At 41.7% G+C, this 20,371-nt stretch overlaps 1 protein-coding gene across 8 annotated transcripts in view; it reads right to left on the bottom strand.

Moving 5' to 3' along the window:
* RIPOR2 (RHO family interacting cell polarization regulator 2) overlaps positions 1–20,371 on the bottom strand; it is a 239,407-nt gene that overhangs the window by 104,583 nt on the left and 114,453 nt on the right. Inside the window, exon 1 of one of the 8 annotated variants that reach the window (XM_050788194.1) lies at positions 18,307–20,371. The exons of 6 other annotated variants lie outside the window; for them this stretch is intronic. The gene's annotated coding sequence lies outside the window, so the exon portion shown is untranslated. Of the gene's footprint in view, positions 1–18,302 lie in introns of all 8 variants that reach the window. One more of the 8 variants, XM_050788193.1, reaches the window with a different exon arrangement.

A 20,371-nucleotide genomic window follows, 5' to 3' on the forward strand; every position in this document is an offset into this window, starting at 1 on the left:
AAGAAATCGTTTAATACAAGTCAGGGTATTTTCCCCCCTCATATATAAATTTTAATTGAAAACACCCGTAATGGCTGGGCATGGTGGCTTACGCCTGTAATCCCAGCACTTTGGGAGGCCGAGATGGGTGGATCACTTGAGGCCAGGAGTTCGAGACCAGCCTGGCCAAAATGGCGAAACCCTGTCTCTATTAAAAATGCAAAAAATTAGCCGGGTGTGGTGGCAGGTGCCTGTAATCCCAGCTACTCAGGAGGCTGAGGTGGAAGGATCACTTGAACCCAAGAGGCAGAGGTTGCAGTCAGCCAAGATCACGTCACTGCACCTCCAGCCTGAGTGACAGAGCAAGACTTCATGTCAAAACAAACAACCAACCAAACACCCCTAAGTACTAATAATAGCTATTATTTCAAGAAATAATCGAGTGCCACCCAGGTGCCAGGCACTCTGTTAAGGGCCGGAGACAGAGGTAAGCCCAGTAGTCGTGAAACCTGCCTTGTAGAGTCTGGCGATGAGGACAGTAGTAAATAAGTGGGATGGTGTATTACGAAGGAGGCAGCACTATGGGTTCTATGGGAACTGTGATTATTTTTTATACATAAAACAAGGTGTTTGAACTTCAGCAGCACTGAAAATGGCCTCTTTTAATAACTGAACTGTATTCCATTCTCCTCTCATGAGCACTTTTTTTTTTTTTTTTGAGATGGAGTCTCGCTCTGTGGCCCAGGTTGGAGTGCAGTGGCCGGATCTCAGCTCACTGCAAGCTCCGCCTACTGGGTTTACGCCATTCTCCTGCCTCAGCCTCCGGAGTAGCTGGGACTACAGGCGCCCGCCACCTCGCCCGGCTAGTTTTTTGTATTTTTTAGTAGAGACGGGGTTTCACCGTGCATGAGCACGTTTTAAGCCAGTGTGTGGTTGAAGAACAGACTCAGTCAAACAAACCTTATTGTTCTGTCATCAATCAATCCTAGTAAATACACAATTCATCAGAAGAAAGCAGAACAGCAGCCAAAATGCAACCAATTTAATTCGCTGACTTAGAGCTACACATATGTAATAAAGGACTTAGACCATGCCTGAAGAACCACTGCTGTTATGAAGTGAAGTCGGTGCTCTAGGTCTAATCAGAAGGTCACTTAGAAATTTGGTTGTACCTACCAACCCTTATCTATCTATCTATCTGTCTGTCTGTCTGTCTGTCTGTCTACCACATATTTTTTTCCTGCATTCCCGGCAGAAATAAAAAACATATTTCTGTATCTACCTGTGTCTATTATTCTGGTGAATTTTGGCTTCTACTCTTGGACTAGCTGACTAGTCCTAGAGAGAAGTAAGCAGATACAACTGAGATCTAATTTCTCTTTATATCTGTGATGCTTCATATCCATATGAACAGCAGATCTAACAGCCTTGAAAGTCTTTTCTCTAATCCTATGACCTTTCTCTATAGGCATTTGGCCACCCAGATCCAAGGCCAAAATATGGCTTGGAATGCTGCCAGTTCTAAGATTTTTGCACTTCTTTCTAATAGTATAATCTTTTGGTCTCCACATTGCTCACGTCTATTGAATTCTTCAGTTGGCTCTGTGACCAGTCTTTCTCCCTCTCTCTGTACTTTTTTTTTTTTTTTTTTTTGAGACGGAGTCTTGCTCTATCACCCAGGCTGGAGTGCAATGGCGAAATCTCAGCTCACTGCAACCTCCCCCTCCTGTGTTCAAGTGATTCTCCTGCCTCACCCTCCCGAGCGAGTAGCTGGGATTACAGGCGCCCACCACCACTCCCAGCTAATTTTTGTATTTTCAGTAGAGATGAGGTTTCACCAGGTTGGCCAGGCTGGTCTCAAACTCCTGACCTCATAATCCACCTGCCTCGGCCTCCCAAAGTGCTAGGATTACAGGCGTGAGCCACCGTGCCCAGCCACCGTCTCTCTGTATTTTTGATTTTCCAGCTTATGAAGTGCATAAGAATCACCCTGGGAAGGAATCTAACATGCAGATTTTTAGGTCCCCTTCCTTTCCCCATGTCGTTTTAACAAGCACACTGATGGTTTTGGCACAGTCATCTCAGAATGCACTTTAGGAAACACTGGTCTGAACCAAGTCCAAATAGGCATCCAGCCCCCTTGGCGCTGCAGTGTGGTTCCAAAAGCCTTCCCAGCTGCATCCCCGCCACTCTGCCATGCAGGCTCTCAGCTCTGGCTCTTCTCACCCTGCATCCAGGGAACAGCCCTGGAAAAAGTCCTGGACTCAGAGTCGCTGCCTAGGTTCTATTTTAGTGTTGCCAATAGAGAACTCAGGGGCCTTTACGGACCTATGTCCTCATCTATCAAATGAAGGGTTTGGACAACCTGATCGCCAAGCTTTCTTTGGCTCTAACATTTGACAATTCCTGATTCCACCTTTTTCCTCAGGCCATTCCTATTGCCTGGAAATTCTCTGCTGAGCCCTTGCCTCTCACTTTTTCTCCTACCTTTAATGTTTGGCTGTAAAAATCTTGCCTGGCCTATGAAGCCCTGTTCAAACATTACCTCCTTCATGACACTTTCCTTGGCCTTCTGTGCTCTACCTGAGTCCTCTTTTAAGTCATCTGTCCCGAGTGCAGACTCAATCACACATCTTCCTTTTGTTGTAGCTATTTAATACACTTCTCCTCTTTGGTTTATAAGCTCTGCGATGTCAGGAACTATGTTTTGTGCTGCATACAGGATAGTAACCTCTATATTAATGAGTGTAGAGGATAGCCAATAAATATTGACTAAATGAGGAATGAGAGCATACACTGTCCCTGCTGGTTTCTGCCACCTTTTCCCCTGGAAAAAGAACATAACAAGCCTGCATTTATTGGCGTCTGAACTGTACCTACAGAAGCATATTTCACCCTGACAAGTGACAGCTGGGTCTTGCTCACTGCTTTCTTAACTGCTGAGAGAAAGACCCTGTTATCCTTTGCCCGTGTCTGGCACCCATGATAAGGTTCTCAAGGGAGTGGACATCTCAGGCTGTTTCCTTGCTATTGTCACAAGTATCTGCTTGCACAATGAGAAACTCGTTTAGCCAACACCCTTAGCATTTTAGTATGTCCCAAGAATGAATGTCCCGGAGGTTCAGAAATCAGTCTCCTGTACTTGGGTAAATTATCCTGACCCTAAACCTCCTCTCCACCCCCACTTCTAGCTTCCACACCAAGTGACCTGTAAGGCTGCATGGGTAGACAACAATCAGTGAAATGTTCAAAGTTGATGGGAAATAAAATATTCTCTAAATATAGCAGTCTCCTTCTCTCCAGAAACTTGAGATTGGATTTCTCATATATTATTATTATATTACATATAGAGATCATTTTCTGGAATCATATAATCTAGGCCAGCAGTACTCCCGACCCTTTCCTTCGTTTCAAGACACATTGATACAATACTATAATCTAGAATAGCCTTTTTGAATTTTTGGTCCCAAGACCATTTTATGCTTTTAAAAAATATTGAGGACTTTAGGGACCCCTTGAAAGGGTTCTGGGAAACCTCATGAGTCTTTAGATCACATTTTGAGAATCAGTGATCTAGACTGACAAAAATGTTGGCAAAATGTTAACTTTACAAATTGGTATAGTTCTGAACACCATAGGCTGAAAGTAAATGGCATACATTTAATCAATATGTATTATTGCACAAAGATATTAAAATAAGTATAACATGATTCAAAGCAGTTGTAGAAGTGATTGGAGAGTATCAATATCTATGTGTAAGCACAATGCTAAGTACTTGATATGCAGTAGGCTTTTTTTTTTCTTTTTTTCTTGAGACAGAGTCTTGCTTTGTCACCCAGGCTGGAGTGCAATGGCGCGATATTGCCTTACTGCACCCTCCGCCTCCTGGGTTCAAGCAATTCTCCTGCCTCAGCCTCCCGAGTAGCTGGGATTACAGGTGCGTGCCACCAGGCCTGGCTAATGTTTTGTATTTTTAGTAGAGACGAGGTTCCACCATGTTGGCCAGGCTGGTCTTGAACCCCTGACCTCGTGATGCGCCCGCTTTAGCTTCCCAAAGTGCTGGGATTACAGGCGTGAGCCACCGTGCCCAGCTGTAGTAGGCTTTTTTAAAGGTTCTAAGTTGACTTTCACTTCACAATATCTTTCCTTTTTCTCTCATGATCAGGGGAAACATTAAAAGAAGAGATGTATCTGTAAAGGTCCTCCAAGGTGATTTATTCATTCCGTGTCCCTGGGCCTGATGCAGTCCCTGGTTTGCAGGTTATCCCATGTTGACCCTTTCTGTCCATCTCCATCTTCTCTCTCCTGGTGGGTTCACCTGTAGGGACCACATCAGTGGCCGTCCTGTGATATCCAGGTGGGTCTGGCCAACGGGGATCCCCAACAGGAGATGAAAGTAAGGTGAGAATATGCATTCCCTGGCTCCTCCCTATGAGGTCACCTTGGACCCCACTATCCCCAGCATCCCCATCCCCCTTGTAACTCGTCTCATTGTAAATAAGCTTCCTTGAATTATTCTAACTTGAGGGAGCCGTCAGCTTCCTGACATTGGCTTGATTGATAGTCATTAATCATTACCTATTATTGAAAATTTTGAAGTATCTGCTTTTATCCAGTCATTCGTATTTTAAAAATATTTCTTCTTCAGGTAGCTCCCTTAATTTAATTTAATTTAATTTAATTTTCATTTCTCTTTCCATTGTAGGCTTGTGATGTTACTGTATGTAATCTTGTTTAATTCTTTTCTGTCTCCCTGCCCCCACCTATGCAAAGATCTTCCCAAAGGTTAGTTCATCCCTATTTCATAAAGCTGGGACCATTAACTTCAGGAGGTAATTTTAGAAGGAATTACGGGCCCAGAAGCCCTATTGCTTAAAACTTTGTCACTGACTGTTAATCTTCAAAATCTTCATGGACATTATTTTGGATCCTAATTTATATCTGGAACTGAGGTCTCAGTAAGGTTAAATGAGCTGTCACTAATACTCAGGCAAAGCTAGGGAAAGCTCTAGAGAGTCTCAAGGTAGCTTAAAATACAAGGGAACACACTCTGAAGCCATAACTGGGGCTCCTCCTGGCTGTGCTCTATTCCTTTCTCTCATACTCCTGGTCCTAGGCTCTGAATCCAGCTGCATGCTAAAAAGGCCTGTGCCTCCTCTGTAAGCCTGGAAACCATTAGATACCCTAGCTAGCTCCAGGATCTAATGCCTGTTTCCTTCCTAAGTCACTCTTTCACAGCCTGCACCTCCCCCAACTAACACACATTTTATGCAAAATCAGGATACTGGATACAAGATTCATCCCCATGGGCCCAGCACAGTTTCACTTTGCAGAGGTGAAAGTGGAAATCTAACTCCAGCAGCACAGCCTGCTCAACCCACAAAGCCTTCTTTGGTAGCAGGAACCTGGCCCCATTTCCCCTCTTTCCTTCTCTGCTCACATAGAATCCACATCCCTGGCAGCTTTGGAGAGGAGCTGTGACAACAGGATAGAGTGCTGTCATCTTCCATAATTAGCCAGGCAAGCAAGACTGCTGTAATATCACTACGTTGACAGTGCTCTTGCACCTAATAAATTATTCACGCCACCAAAGTGTAATCGCTGTCACGTTCAAAATAGGTCATTCATGCTAAGGCTGCTGGAGGTGAAAATTTCACAGCAATGGAAACAAATCCAAGAGCTTTGGTTTCAGCAAATCTCCAAAGAAAGTGGCTTCTCCAAGCAATCCCATATTAAATATCTTTTATTGAGTCCCAGCTATGTTTTCATTAGCAGCAGCAAGGAGACTGAAACAGCTGTCTGCTGGCAGGAGTGAGAGTTGGGGGATGGAAGGCTGTATTTCAGCCTCTTCCTTCCCTGACCCTCCCCCAAAGAGCCTCAAGGGGCTGCTTGAGGAAGATAAATGTGAACACCTGCTCTCGTTTGTTCTCTGCACACAAGACGGTGGCTAAGTCACAATGAGGATAAGCCCTGGACATCTAGAAGAGCAAACGTACACAGGCCTCTCTGAGAAGTGCCTCTCAGCTGTGGGGTTTGCATTCACAGAGGACTTCAAGTTCAACAGCTGTAGGCCGTGTGCCCCTGCATTTCATATCCTAATTCACAGACATTCAGGCCTCTTCACCACTGAGAATACACTCGCCCTCTTGTCGGCAGTAGATACTATTCGACTCAAGTGCCTGGTGGAATACAAATATTGGACTGGCGATTTCAGTGTTTGGAGAGTTATTGGTGTTACTGTTATTTTAATGGTTTTTGAGGACTGTCTTGCAGAAGGAAGAACAATTCTTTCCCAGAATTAGAATAAAGTGAAGTGATTGAAGATATAACCTGTGGGATTTGAGTTAAAATAAAAGCAAATGTGATGCCTGCTAGCTATTGACTGTTAAATGGTTGTGTAAATGATGAAGACAGATACATCTCCTTTGGAGGGAAAAAGGGAGGGAGTTGAGCACTGGGGCTGATTCTTGCCAGCCTTCTGTTAGGAAGGTAGACCAAACACCTCTTTAGGTCTCTTCCAGCTGAGATTCTATGAATGTATGGCCTTGGAGCAAAAGGGCAAGAAATGCAAGCATGTGAACTTGGTATGCATAGCACCAAATGCAGGAGAGTATGTGAAGATAAAGCATTCCCTGATGTATTCCTACAATTATCGTGTTTATCAGAACATTGCTTCCAAGGATGTTAAGCTCTCAACTTCAAATATTCACCTCCAAGAAGCCTGCTCAGATTATTCCAGCCCTTTCCCTCTGGTCTTTCCCTAAATTGCCCTTTAGTGTTCTGAACAGTTTGCATTGTATTATTGAACCCATGATCTTATGGAACAAACCATATAGGTTATATAGCCCAATCCCTATGAGCTAGAGATAAATCTATGTATAATTTTCAATTATGTATAGGCTGCTTTATAGGCAACATTTCAACAACTATTTCCTGAGTGTTCGCTATTCTGAGTACTTAGAATGGGACTTCATGAAGTCATCCACAATTTATATGTATACTATAAACTTAACTGTCCAAAACTGGACTCTTGATTCTGCATCACAGCAATACCCTTCCTCACCTTAAGTCTACTCCTCTAGCAGCCGTCTTCATTTCAGTAAAGAACAATGTTATCCTTCCAGACTCTGAGGCCAAAGCCCTGGAATCATCCTTGACCACTTTTTCCCATGCCCCCAGTATTCAGCCAGTAGCAGGCCAGGTAAGGATCCCATGAGCTCTTCTGGAATAAGCCCATGGTCTCCTAACCTGCCCTTGCCCTTATTCCCCCATCTTTCTTTCCAAGACAACAGTCAGAATGATCCTTTTGTAAGGTAAATCAGATTGCATCACTTTGCTCAACACTGGCCAATGGCTTCCCATCTCATAGAGTAAAAACTCAAATCCTTACAGTAGCCTATAAGGCTTTACAGGAGCTGAACTCTCCAAAACCTCTTAGATCTCTCTCTCTTCTTCTTCTTCTTTTTTTTTTTTTTTGAGGAGACAGAGTCTCTGTCACCAAGGCTTGAGTGCAGTGGCATGATCTCAGACCACTGCAACCTCTGCCTCCTGGGCACAAGCAATTATCCTGTCTCAGCCTCCCAAGTAGTTGGGACTATAGGCACGTGCCACCACACCCAGCTAATTTTTTTTTTTTTAAATAGTAGATACATGGTTTCACCATGTTGGCCAGGCTGGTCTCAAATACCTGATCTCAAGTGATCCTCCAACTTTGGCCTTCCAAAGTGCTGGGATTACAGGCGTGAACCACCATGCCCAGCCTTAGATCTCATCTTCTACCATTCTCTGCCTTGCTCACATTGGTTTCCTTACTATTCCTGGAACACTCTCCCCAGACCTCCGTATGTTCAGACCTTGACTTCAAACCTCTGGGAATTTGTCAGTAAAGTCTTCCCTGACCACCATGTCCTATTCTGCCCACTCTGCACTTAATTTTTTTCTGTAACACTTATCGCCCCCTCTCCCCCGATGTACTGTATTTTTACAGGCTTGCCTATTGTCTGTTTCTCTTCTCTGCAATATAACTTCACAAGGCTGGGACTTTGTTATATTCACTGCTGTATCCTGAGAGCCAGAATAGAACTGAACCAAGCATATGGAAGACTTTCAATTGATATTCTTTCTTTTTTTGTTAAATTTGAGACAGAGTCTCGCTCTGTTGCCCAGGCTGGAGTGCAATGGCGCGATCTCAGCTCACTGCAACCTCCGCCTCCCAGGTTCAAGCAATTCTCCTGCCTCAGCCTCCCAAGTAGCTAGGATTACAGATGTGTGCCACCATGCCCAGTTAAGTTTTGTATTTTTTAGTAGAGAAGGAGTTTCACCATGTTGGCCAGACTGGTCTCGAACTCCTGACCTCAAGTGACCCGTCCTCCTCGGCCTCCCAAAGTGCTGGGATTATAGGCATGAGCCACCATGCCTGGCCGATATTCTTTAAATGAGTAATAAAAAAAAAACCCTTATTTATATCCCTAAAGATCTCATAAGCCCCCAAGGGAGACACATCTTCTAATTATGTTATTCATCTCTAGAGGAGCCTCAGTAAGTGCTAATCTCAAAGTATTTTTGCAGAGTTCCTGAAACTGATGCCCAGCTAGGAGGAAATTAGTAGCAGAATCCCATACATAACTCTCACATATGCTGTTATAAAGGAACCAGTCTTTCTAAGATTGTATCAGATATGCTTAGCCTTGGTCAGCGTCAGCTCCCTAGAACCACTTCTATCTTTTGTGGAAATTCAGTTCCCTACTGTTAAATTTACCTGGCTCAAGAAAAAGTAACTGCTCTGCAGACCTTCAGGAATGGCCTGGTACATTCCAGTGTTTTGTGTACCCATTCTGAAGTCTTTAAAAAACCAAAAATATGGTAAGCGGCCAGGCATGGTGGCTCATGCCTGTAATCCCAGCACCTTGGGAGGCCGAGGCAGGTGGATCATTTGAGGTTAGGAGTTCGAGACCAGCCCGGCCAATGTGGTGAAACCTTGTCTCTACCGAAAATACAAAAATTAGCCTGCTGTGTTGGCATGCGCCTGTAGTTCCAGTTACTCCAGGAGGCTGAGGCACAAGAATTGCTTGAACCAGGGAGGCAGAGGTTGCAGTGAGCCAAGATGGTGCCATTGCACTCCAGCCTGTGCAAAAGAACAAGACAGTCTCAAAAAAAAAAAAAAAGGTAAAATACACATAACATAAAATTTACCATCTCAACTGTTTTTTAAGGGTATGGTTCAGTAGTGTAAAGTATATTCACACTGTTCTGCACCAAACTCCAGAACTCTCTCATTTTGCAAATCTAAAACTCTATGCCCATTAAAGCAATTCCCTACTTTCTCCTCCCTCCAGCCTCTGGCAACCACCGTCTATTTATTGTTTCTATAAATTTGATTACTCTTGGTACTTCATAGAAGTGGATTCATACAGTATTTGTCTTTTATGACTGACTTATTTCACTTAGTATAATGTCCTCAAGGTCCATGTATATGGTAGCAGGTGTCAGCATTTCTTCTTGCAGGCTGAATAATATTCCATTGTATATATATACTGTACTACATTTTGCATGGGTGAATACTTGAGTTGCTTCCACCTTTTGGCTATTGCGAACAATGCTGCTATGAATATGATATACAAATATCTTTTCAAGACTCTGCTTTTAATTCTTTTGGGTATATACCCAGAAGTGGAATTTTTGGATCACATGGCAATTCTATTTTTAATTTTTTTTAGGAACTGTCATACTGTTTTTTATAGAGGCTGTACCATTTTATATCCCCACCAACAGTGGCCAAGAGTTTCCTAACTCTTTTTAATAGCAAGATTCTTCTCCCCCACAGCAAGTTAGAACTGCTCAGAGGCTGGGCGCGGTGGCTCACTCCTGTAATTCCAGCATTTTGGGAGGCTGAGGTGGGCGGAACACTTGAGGCCAGGAGTTTGAGACCAGTCTGGCTAACATGGTGAAATCCCCTCTCTACTAAAAATACAAAACATTAGCCGGGCGTGATGGCATGTCTCTGTAGTCCCAGCTGCTTGGGAAACTGAGGCATGAGACTCACTTGAACCTGGGAGGCAGAGGTTGCAGTAAGCCGAGATCGCACTACTGCACTCCAGCCTGGGTGAAAAAGAAAAAAAAAAACTGCTCAGAAATGCCTCACAGAGCTCAGCATTCCTGCCTCTTGTAATGCGTAGCAACCAGGAGCCGTGTGGCCCCTCCAAATGTGCATGGGTGTGTGTGGCAGTGCTTTTAGCGCTCTCCCGTTGTGTCTGTTTTGAAAAGGCTTCCTTGTTCTTGAATTAACATGCAGGCTGAGCAGACACACGCTGGTCTGCTTTACAGACATGGGGCAGTGGGCAAGAGCCAGCACCGTTTTGGGATGATCAAAGCTCTGCTAATCCCATGTAATCTCCTAACGTAAGGTAATGCATTTCCAATTTGTGGTTTCTTTGGGAGATGCCCCCTGAGGCCTGGCACCATCACTCCTTGATAAACTGGGACTTGCGTGTGTGCAAAAGCCAAAAAGACAACTTTGAGTCATGCTTGCCTATCATTCATTATCATTCATTAAGGTTAGGTCTAAGGGCTTCAGATCTTGGAGATGTGTGTACTCGAAGCATCACATGGGGGAAAGAAGTCCCTTGAAATATTGCAGAGGTGTAAATAGAAAAGACTCCTTGGACACTTGCTGTGTGCTATCTTCTTTCACCTGATTTACTGTTGGGCTGACAGAAAAGATCCTTAGTCTTACGGTGTTTCTCCTTTTATAGGATGTTGCCTTCTGTTCCCTCCTCAAACCCAAGGCATTTTGTCTTAGCCACCAATTTTTCATCATCCTTCCAATTGGTATTACAGAGCAATGTAATATAATGACAGATATTCTTTTTAAAAGAGTTTTAAAATAACCATAAGAAGGGATAAGTCCCTTCCTACATGGGGATTTAATAATGATAAGACCCTCCCAGCAGACATGAGAAGGAAGGAAGAGATGATGCAAAAGGGGAAGAGGAAGAGATGATTACAAAATTCTCAATGACCTTAAGATTTGGAAGTTGATGACATAGACTAGGAGTTGGCAGGCTTTTTCTGTAAAAAGCTAGATAAATATTTTAGGCTTTGTGGGCCAAGTGATAAAAATGAAGAAATTATATAAAGACATATAACAAGAAAGAAAATAAAATTTCACATATCGTTATTGACAAAATTCAAAATATAATTGAGTACTTTAAAAAATGGTCTAGTAAGGACAAGAATGGAATTCTTTTCCTTTGGGATAATGTTTTGCTTAACTGAGATTCTAGGTTAGTGATCCCTATCACCAAATTAATTGCAAATGTTCATCTGTAAAAAATCATTCTTATCTTGCAAGCGATACAAAAACAGGCAATTGGCTGGATCTGGCCTGAGGCCATGGCTTATCTGTCTCTGCCTAGACCAAGAGCAGTGCAAAAAGCCATTGACTCAATGTGTGCAGTTCTCAGTGTTACCTGGTGGGTCATAAGGCATAAACACCTACTTTTCCAGGCGTATTATCAATATTAGGAAGATCCACGGGGCTATCTCTGTCTTCTGCATTGTAGTCCTTGTTGTAAAGGACAAGCTGTGTTGTCTTTCTGCATAGGGCAGATGATGCTTCTGACCCGCCATCAGTTGCCTTTCCAGAAGAGTAGAGAATTTAGGTTCAGGCCGGGCATGGTGGCTCACGCCTGTAATCCCAGCACTTTGGGAGGCTGAGGCGGGTGGATCAGGAGGTCAAGAGATCAAGACCATCCTGGCCAACATGGTGAAACCCTGTCTCTATTAAAAATGCAAAAATTAGCTGGGCGTGGTGGTGTGTGACTGTAATCCCAGCTACTCAGGAGGCTGAGACAGGAGAATCACTTGAACCCAGGAGGCGGAGGTTGCAGTGAGCCAAGACTGCGCCGTTGCACTCCAGCCTCGTGACAGAGTGAGACTCGGTCTCAAAAAAAAAAAAAAAAAAAAAAAAAAATTTTAGATTCATCCATTCTTGGTCTACTCTGCTGCAGCTGGTACCATTTCCAACCTAACCAACTAAGTATGTGCCCTGCTTATAAGTTTTATGAGTGGTACTCAATAAGTATTTGTCAATGAGCTCGCAGAGGGTTGACTCTATTCACTCCTTCTCTGTCCCATGTAGTATTATTATGAAGCAACTGAGCTAATGTTTGTCCTGTACATTTGTATAAAATTAATGTTTACACACAAATACACATAAACAGATTATCATTTTTTTCAGGGAGTTTTACCACTGAAAATATTTTTAAAACAATGGAATCTAAAACAAAAACAAAACACCACTAGAGGGAACATTGTAGAGGCTTCATTTAAAATCTTAATTGCTGTCCTAAAATACTGTAACATATACAACATTAAAGTTTTCAGTGGGTGTTATCTTTAAATTAGAAATGCTTTAACAGATACAGAAAGTTCAGCTTTTCTCAGATTACATTTTTAAAAGAACTCTGTAAAGTGGTGATGGGGGAGGCAGTGCCTCTGATGTGTTTACCACAAGTAAATATTTACTCAGGAAATAGGTCCTGCATACTGCTACAGATACGGTTAAAGATATGATTTTCACCTCCGAGGCAAGGGGCCCTCTACACAATAAAACTGCCATAGTACGTGTTTCTCCCTTGATACCCAGAGAATTTTCAGGCAGAGACCAGATTGATTAAAGCAATAGCACACGGGTAAGCAATCATGTATGTATTCTGTGCCAAGCAATGGGGTTATTCTGAGCCCTGCCTTGGTCACATGGTAAAGATCAGATAGCAACCAGGTTTGCTAATTCATGAGCCAGAAGTACCTCTATATTCTCAGGAAAGCATTTGAGGTGAGCAGTCGCAATAGCTCTCCTCTAATCAACTTATGTCTTTTATTAAGCTAGCTCTTCCTAACAAAGGCCAAGAATAGAAGAGGGGCGAATTGTATAGACTTGAGAGGCTGAGACAGCTGAGAAAATCACAGTTAAATAATAACTGATACTTACGTAGTAAGCCCTTATGGTTTTCAAGTATATCATACATTATCTCCCTTTAAACTCAGCAGTTTTTTGAGTGGTTAATCATCATCATCATCACCATCATCACTAACATCATCATCAGCATCACCACAATCATCATCTCCACCACCATCATCATCATTGCCACCACCCACCATCATCATGATTATCATCATCATCAACTCACCACCACTACCATCACCACCACCACTACAACTACAACCACCACCACCATTATCATCACCACCACCATCATCAACATTACCACCACCACCATCATCATGATTATCATAATCATCATCACCTCACCACCATCACCACCACTACCACCACCGCCACTACAACTACAATCATCACCACCATCACCACCACCACCATCATCATCATTACCACCACCCACCATCATCATGATTATCATAATCATCATCACCTCACCACCATCACCACTACCACCACCACCACTACAACTACAATCATCACCACCATCATCACCACCACCATCATCATGATTATCATCATCATCACCTCACCACCACTACCATCACCACCACCACTACAACTACAACCACCACCACCATCATCATCACCACCACCACCATCAACATTATCATCACAATCATCATCACCATAACCACCACTAAAACCATCACCACCATCACCATCATAACCAATACCACTACCACCACCATCATCATGATTATTATCATTATCATCACCTTACCACCACCACCATTATTATTATCTCTATAACCACTACCACCACCGGTCCAAACACTACCGCCACCACCACCATCATCAATATCATCATAATCATCATCACCATTACCACCAACCACTACAACCACCACAACCACCACTACCATCACCTTTATTATCATCATTTTCTTTTATTTTTTATTTTTATTTTTTTTTCGAGACAGAGTTTTGCTCTGCCACCAGGCTAGAGTACAGTGGTGCGATTTCGGCTCACTGCAACCTCCACCTCCCAGGTTCAAGTGATTCTCCTGCCACAGCCTCTGGAGTAGCTGGGACTACAGGTGCACACCACCGTGCCCAGCTAATTTTTGTATTTTTAGTAGACACGGGGTTTCACTATGTTGGCCAGGATGGTTTCAATCTCTTGACCTCGTGATCCGCCAGCCTCGGCTTCCCAAAGTGCTGGGATTACAGGCATGAGCCACCACGCCCAGCCTATTATCATCATTTTCACTGGAAAAAGGAAATTGAATCTTCTGAGGAGTTAGGTAATTTGCCTAAAGCCAAACAAATAGTAAGTTGAACTAGGTTTTATGAGTTCAAATATTTTGCTCATTCCACAGCATATATGCTACTTTCCCTCAGTTTGGAAGTCTGGAAGCTAAAAATCAAAGATTCGAAAACAACAATGACTTCAGAATTTCTGTATGCAAAGTATGCAATACAGCAATATGGTTAGAAAAGGGGTCTGGGCCTTCTCTAGAAGCTGTTTGCAGAGCAACACGTGATTTTTTACTCAGATTGTAGAATGCAGACCACTCAAAATTGCAATGTTTTATTTAAAAAGCTTTCTATTATGCTTTCTATTAAGATTTAAAATTTTAATAGCTTTTTCAGTTTTTAGAGATGCTTGTGGCGATTAATAGGGGTGTGAGTCATGCCCTACCTCAAAGACATTGTTGGTACCCCTCAGTGTATGAACCACAAGTTGAAGAAGAGTTTGTTTTTCCTAATATTTTAGTCATGTCATTTATCTGAAGGCAGTTAAGACAGTTAAGAGTGCCTTCCACAAATCATATCTGCTTATTTAAGTCTTTGGTATATTTTTCTTTAAATACCATTCTACTAGTGTATTTTGCTGTTATCAATAGAAAGAAAATTCCCACCATAGAAAATGTTTTCATATTTACTCTCTCTCAGAGACTTCTGAAATTCACATAAAAAAATTATACTCAAAGGCTCAGCCAGCTGACTCATCTTGTGATCTGAAAGGCAAGTTATCCTTTTGTTACTTCTTACACTGAATGAACAGTTTAGAATGAAGTCAAGAGGGAGAAGGGACCAGCTGCTCTTATGCTGCTGCTGTGTGAGTGGTATAGTATAAATATTCAAACCTTTAACTCCCAATAATTCAAAGGCAAAGAAAGAAAAGTCTGTGGTGAAAAGTGGCACCATAACCTCATCACTTTCCGGAAGGCAGCAACCTCTTTCTTCTCTTTATTTTATTTAGAAATAATTGCTGTCTAGAGTTAAACTTGTAATATAGCCGCAGACGAATAACCCCAGGATCTCTTCTCTGTTTAGGAGGTTCTCTATTAATGAAAATCTTTACAAAGCTAGATCCAAGTGTTTCCTCTCTTCCTCAGTTTGGAAAAGAGACACCTTACCCACCCCAAAAAGTTCACGTTTCTCACATTTATATTTTAAGTTCCAGGAGATTTACTTTGTATCCAACACTGTGTCCTTAAGTATCTCCTGCCTGAAGCATTTCTTAAGCAAGCTGAGACATGAAAAAATTGAAGCTATAGAAAGCCAACATGTGAAAGAATGATGATATAAATTATTATTAATTTAATTTGCCTTCTGGAGAAACACTGCCCATTATATCTGGCTTTTGATTGCTATCACAGCATAGGTCAAAATCTTTCTCTTAAAAATATCTGAAAAGGATAAAGTAAATTATTCTTTTTTTTTTTTTTTTTGGAAGGAAGGAATATTCTAAAGGATAAGATATGCTCTGGCTACACAGCACAAAGTAAAGTGGGCTTTTAGCTTACATGAGCTGATTTGTTTATCAACAAGAATCAAACAGTTCAGGTTCTTGACACTTCCCTCTTCAATCTAGGGTGTGCAGATGCTATGGAATCATCACCCTCAGAGTCAGCCAAGCACATCCACATTTCAGGGTCCCAGAAACTAGCACCTGACACAGCCTGGACCATACTGAATGATGAGGAATTATAAGAGTGGTTACTGTCTCATCAGCACCTGCATTTCTAGTTTCATTTTCTTCTTTCCATTTTCACTTGTAGGACCATTTACTAGGTCCTTTTCTTCCCCTCCAACTTTTCTCTGTCCTTCTGGTACTTGAAAGAGTCACTTTAATTTGTCTCAACTAATACCTTTTCTCCTTTAAAATATCTTCCAAAATCAACTGCATTTTAAACATTTTAGTTAAACATCACAGCTTTTGGCAAGTAATTAGTAGACACAATTTTGCTATCCAAAAATAAATGAGAAGTTGAATAAACTGACATTTGCTTAGCACAATAAAATATACAAGGCAGGCCAAGCACGGTGGCTCACGCTTGTAATCCCAGCACTTTGAGAGGCCTAGGCGGGAGGATCATTTAAGGCAAGGAGTTTGAGACCAACCTGGGCAACATAGTCACAGCCTGGCTTTACAAAAAAATAAAAAAAATTAGCTGGATATGGTGGTGCACACCTGTAGTCCCAGCTACTTGGAGGCTGAGGCAGGAGGATCCCTTGAGCCCAGGAAGTTGAGGCTGCAGTGAGCTACAATCACACCACTGCACTTCAGGCTGGGTGAGACCCTGTCTCTTGAAAAAATACAGGAGGCACAGTTAACTAGATAAATCACATCTTTTTAATAAATATGTTGGCTTGTGTAACTGAAGTGGCTTCTATCAAAAAGAGAGGTGGGAGGGCAACCCTCCAAATTTATTTTAATATTTTGGTCACAACAACTACACATTTCTTTTTCTTTTTTTAAAACTGTCATAGCTACAATGAGTATGCATGCACTTTTAGTTTTCAACTCAAGCCCTATGGAAGACATACTCTAGTATATCTTACACTCACCATTCCTAAAAAGTTAAGACTTGGCTGGCTGCTCATGGACATATTAAAATAAACAACTAAAATGTTTTACTTGTAATATTGGGCCCCTTTTGGCATTGGCCTGATCTAAACAGGTTACTCTGAGGTCACTGGGGGCCATAAATCAGGGGGGTGGACTGGTGGCTAAGACAGCCTGCATAGCTTTAGTGCAATGTGCTATTTTAGTTTATGCCCCTGCAATGACACCATCTCTTTGGCACCAGCCAAAGAAAGCTTCCTAGACATCTATGGGAAGAGAATGTTTTGCAGTAATCCAAGACAGAGGTCACACAAGCATGAATTACTGTGGGGAGGTCTTTGTCTGCTCCAGACCCTGGGACAAATAAAGTAGGGAAAGTGACTTCCAACTAAAGCATTTATCCAAGAATTCGGGGGTGGAAATTGATCCAAGCAATCTTGGCAAAATCATGAAAGCAAAGAGTGACCAATTCTTTTCAACCCAGGAAACTGGGGCATTTCAATCCCATTATTGGATCCACTCGAGAAACCCAGATATTTTTTGAGAAAGATTCAGCATAGTTAAATAGCAATGCTTGTATTTATTTACATGTTATAAAATGTGGCATAATCACACAAAAATCTCCAATCCTCTCTAGCCAAGGCTCATATACTTTTACATTTGATTTCTCTTACTTTTTCCACGGAGGGTATGACTTAACCCGTCTGAACATTCAGCATTTATTAGTTTTGTACATAATATTTATTTAATTGCTTTCTTCCCCTTTCTTCTTTCTATTAATTTTGGAAGGGGCAAATACAATTCAGGAAACAATATCAAAATATTCCAGATTATACCAGATTGCATAATTATTTACCTCTTAAAAGAAAAATACTATCTTGGTTTTGTAAACAGCCTACATGGAAAGACAAAGAAAAAATAGGTATTTATCCTAAGTACAATTTTTTTTTTTTTTTGGTAAGTGTTTTGTAGTCTTCTTGCTCCCTTTGACCTGAAGTTCCCTTTGAAAGGGAAAAAGTGCTAACTTACTTGGCTTGGAGAAAGGAGGGAGGCTTGGTTCATAAGTGAGTGGCAATTTTTTTCCAAGCAGCTGTTAGTCTCTTTAAGGCAACGGGCAGCTGATGGTTGAGTGGACTTCCTTTTGCCAGTTCATCTCCATCTGGGAGAGTTCCCCTCCTTTGTGGAGGTTGAAACAACTTTCTCAGACACAGTTATCCAGGACAGGAGAAGTATTCTCATGCTCAGCTGCACTGTGTCAGCTCTGGGGGACATTTGAAAATCTGACAAATGATTTGTAATTTCTTGTCATCTTCAAGCATAATCCTAAAAGGCATGCAAGTATCCAGGAAATACAAGAACCTGAGAAATACTTCGCACACTTACTATGAAGTTGGGGTGTTTTATTATTCTAATCTTTTCAGCAGTGCTGAAAATGGAGGCAGGGACGGGTCGCATTTCTAAGGAAAGAAGCAATTGGAGCTTTAACTTGTGCTAAGGAGTAATTTTGGCTTCTAAAATACTCACTGACCACCACCTGGTGAGTCGTTTGTTTCCACAGATGAATTCTGTTCTGTTCTTGAAAGCAGGATAGGAACTTACACTGTGCATGGCCCTTCCTTTTTCCTTTTTTCAATTGTCATCATCATTGTCATCGTCATCATCATTGTCATCATCATCATCATCAGCAGCAGCATTCTTATAGTCATTACCATTATTACCCATCCAGTTATTTCCACTAACACTGACCAGACTGGCTGTCAAGATCACAGTGACAAAACAGATGAAAGTTGTTTAATTTGATAAGTTTGAAACAACAATGGGAAAAGAGTCTGTAATGCTAACAACTGGTTTTTCAATTCCTTGATAATCAAATGAATAATTTCTCCAGGAAAGATTAAGCCTACTTGATAGTAACCATATTCTAAATGACATGACGATGTTGTTAGGAAAGCAAACTTAAGGCTGTGTGTGTGTGTGTGTGTGTGTGTGTGTGTGTGTGTGTGAGAGAAAGAGAGAGAGAGAGAAAAGAAACAGACAGGGAGAGACAGAGAGAGAACAGACATTGGGATCTGTCGTGTGTAGGTGAATGCCTTTTCTTTCTCTCTGTCTCTCTTTCTCTTTCTCTCTCGCTATATGCAACCCTGTTTTAGAACACGAGCAGTTACACACCAATGCTCCGAAGTTCTGTGAACCTTAACATTTCCTTTAACCACAAAAAACAATTGCTGAAACAAACAGGATCTCAGAAAGGCTGTTTAAAAAATGCATTGTGAGCATGACTCATTGACTCATTTTTTTCTTCCCAGATCTTTTAGTGTCCATATATCTAAATGAATTTATATATACTTTTAAGCAAATGAACCAAAATTCTGAATCTGTGTAACCTCTGGGGGAAAGGGATTTTAAAAATGTGTCACTTGCAAGGAAATGTGGTTGCCCTAATAACAAGCTTCTGGGCATGTTCCTTTTTTTATGTTACAGAAAACTCATCGTACCAAAAGCTTTCTGCTTAGGCATGTTAAGTGAGCTGAAAGCATGCATGAATCCTAGAACAAGCATGAACTTTTATAGGTAGATACATCATTCTGAAGTAAAGACTGGCTAGTATAATGCTTAGAGAATGTGTAATCAGTCCCCTTGTTTCAGATGAAGAATGAGGCTCAAAGAGGGTAAATGACTTGCCCAAGATCCTCCAGCTATACCACAGCAGGGGCAAGGCTACAACTCAGACGCCTAACAACTTGTTCAGTGCTGTGTCTGCCATATTAAACCTCTGAAAAGTTATTCATAAACTGAAGTTCTGTAAATAAGTCCTATTTTGAATTTGAGGTTAACCAGACATGTGAAAAATGGTCACTATTCTATAAACCCATTTTTGTAAATAGACAATAGGGATTAATATGTATTGAGTATTGACCACTATTCTAAAAGCTTTCCCTATCATAGCACTTAAGCCACATACAGCCATATGAGGTTTGGACTCCATTTTATAAGTGAGTAAACTGAGGCACAGAGACATTAGGTAACCTGCTTAAGGTCACAAGTGAATTGGTTGGCAAAGCCCAGACTGTGCAATTCCAGAGCTGAAGCTTTTGACTGTTTCCCCACACAGAGCTTGCTTAAAATGAGGCACCAGCTGGACATGCTTTCACATAAATTGCCAAACATGAGCCACAGCTCTGAAAACTGAATAAAAATACAGTGGATGTTGGCCTTGCAATGATTTTCTCTTTAATCTTTAGGGATTAAGTTAAATGAGATAATCAATTTGAAAAGGATAAAGCATACCACATTGAAGTGCAACGCAAATATTATGAATCTACTATGAAGACAGTCTGTACAGCTGATAGATATTACTGTCCCACTTCACCATTGAGGAGACCAAAGTTAGCTTGTATGGGTACCACAAGGCAGAACCAGAATTTGAGTCTGAATCTCGTTTGACTCCCAACTCATCAACCTGCACTACCTCCCTCACTTCCCACCTCAGAGCTACCTGGTTACCTAGCTACCTGGAACCTGGGGACCCCAGCCATTCCACAACAACATGGTTATTGAGGTTACAATAATCACCTTGGAAATGACGAATGCTC

The sequence above is a fragment of the Macaca thibetana genome, chromosome 4 (genome assembly GCF_024542745.1).
Source record: "Macaca thibetana thibetana isolate TM-01 chromosome 4, ASM2454274v1, whole genome shotgun sequence".
Classification (NCBI taxonomy): domain Eukaryota; kingdom Metazoa; phylum Chordata; class Mammalia; order Primates; family Cercopithecidae; genus Macaca; species Macaca thibetana.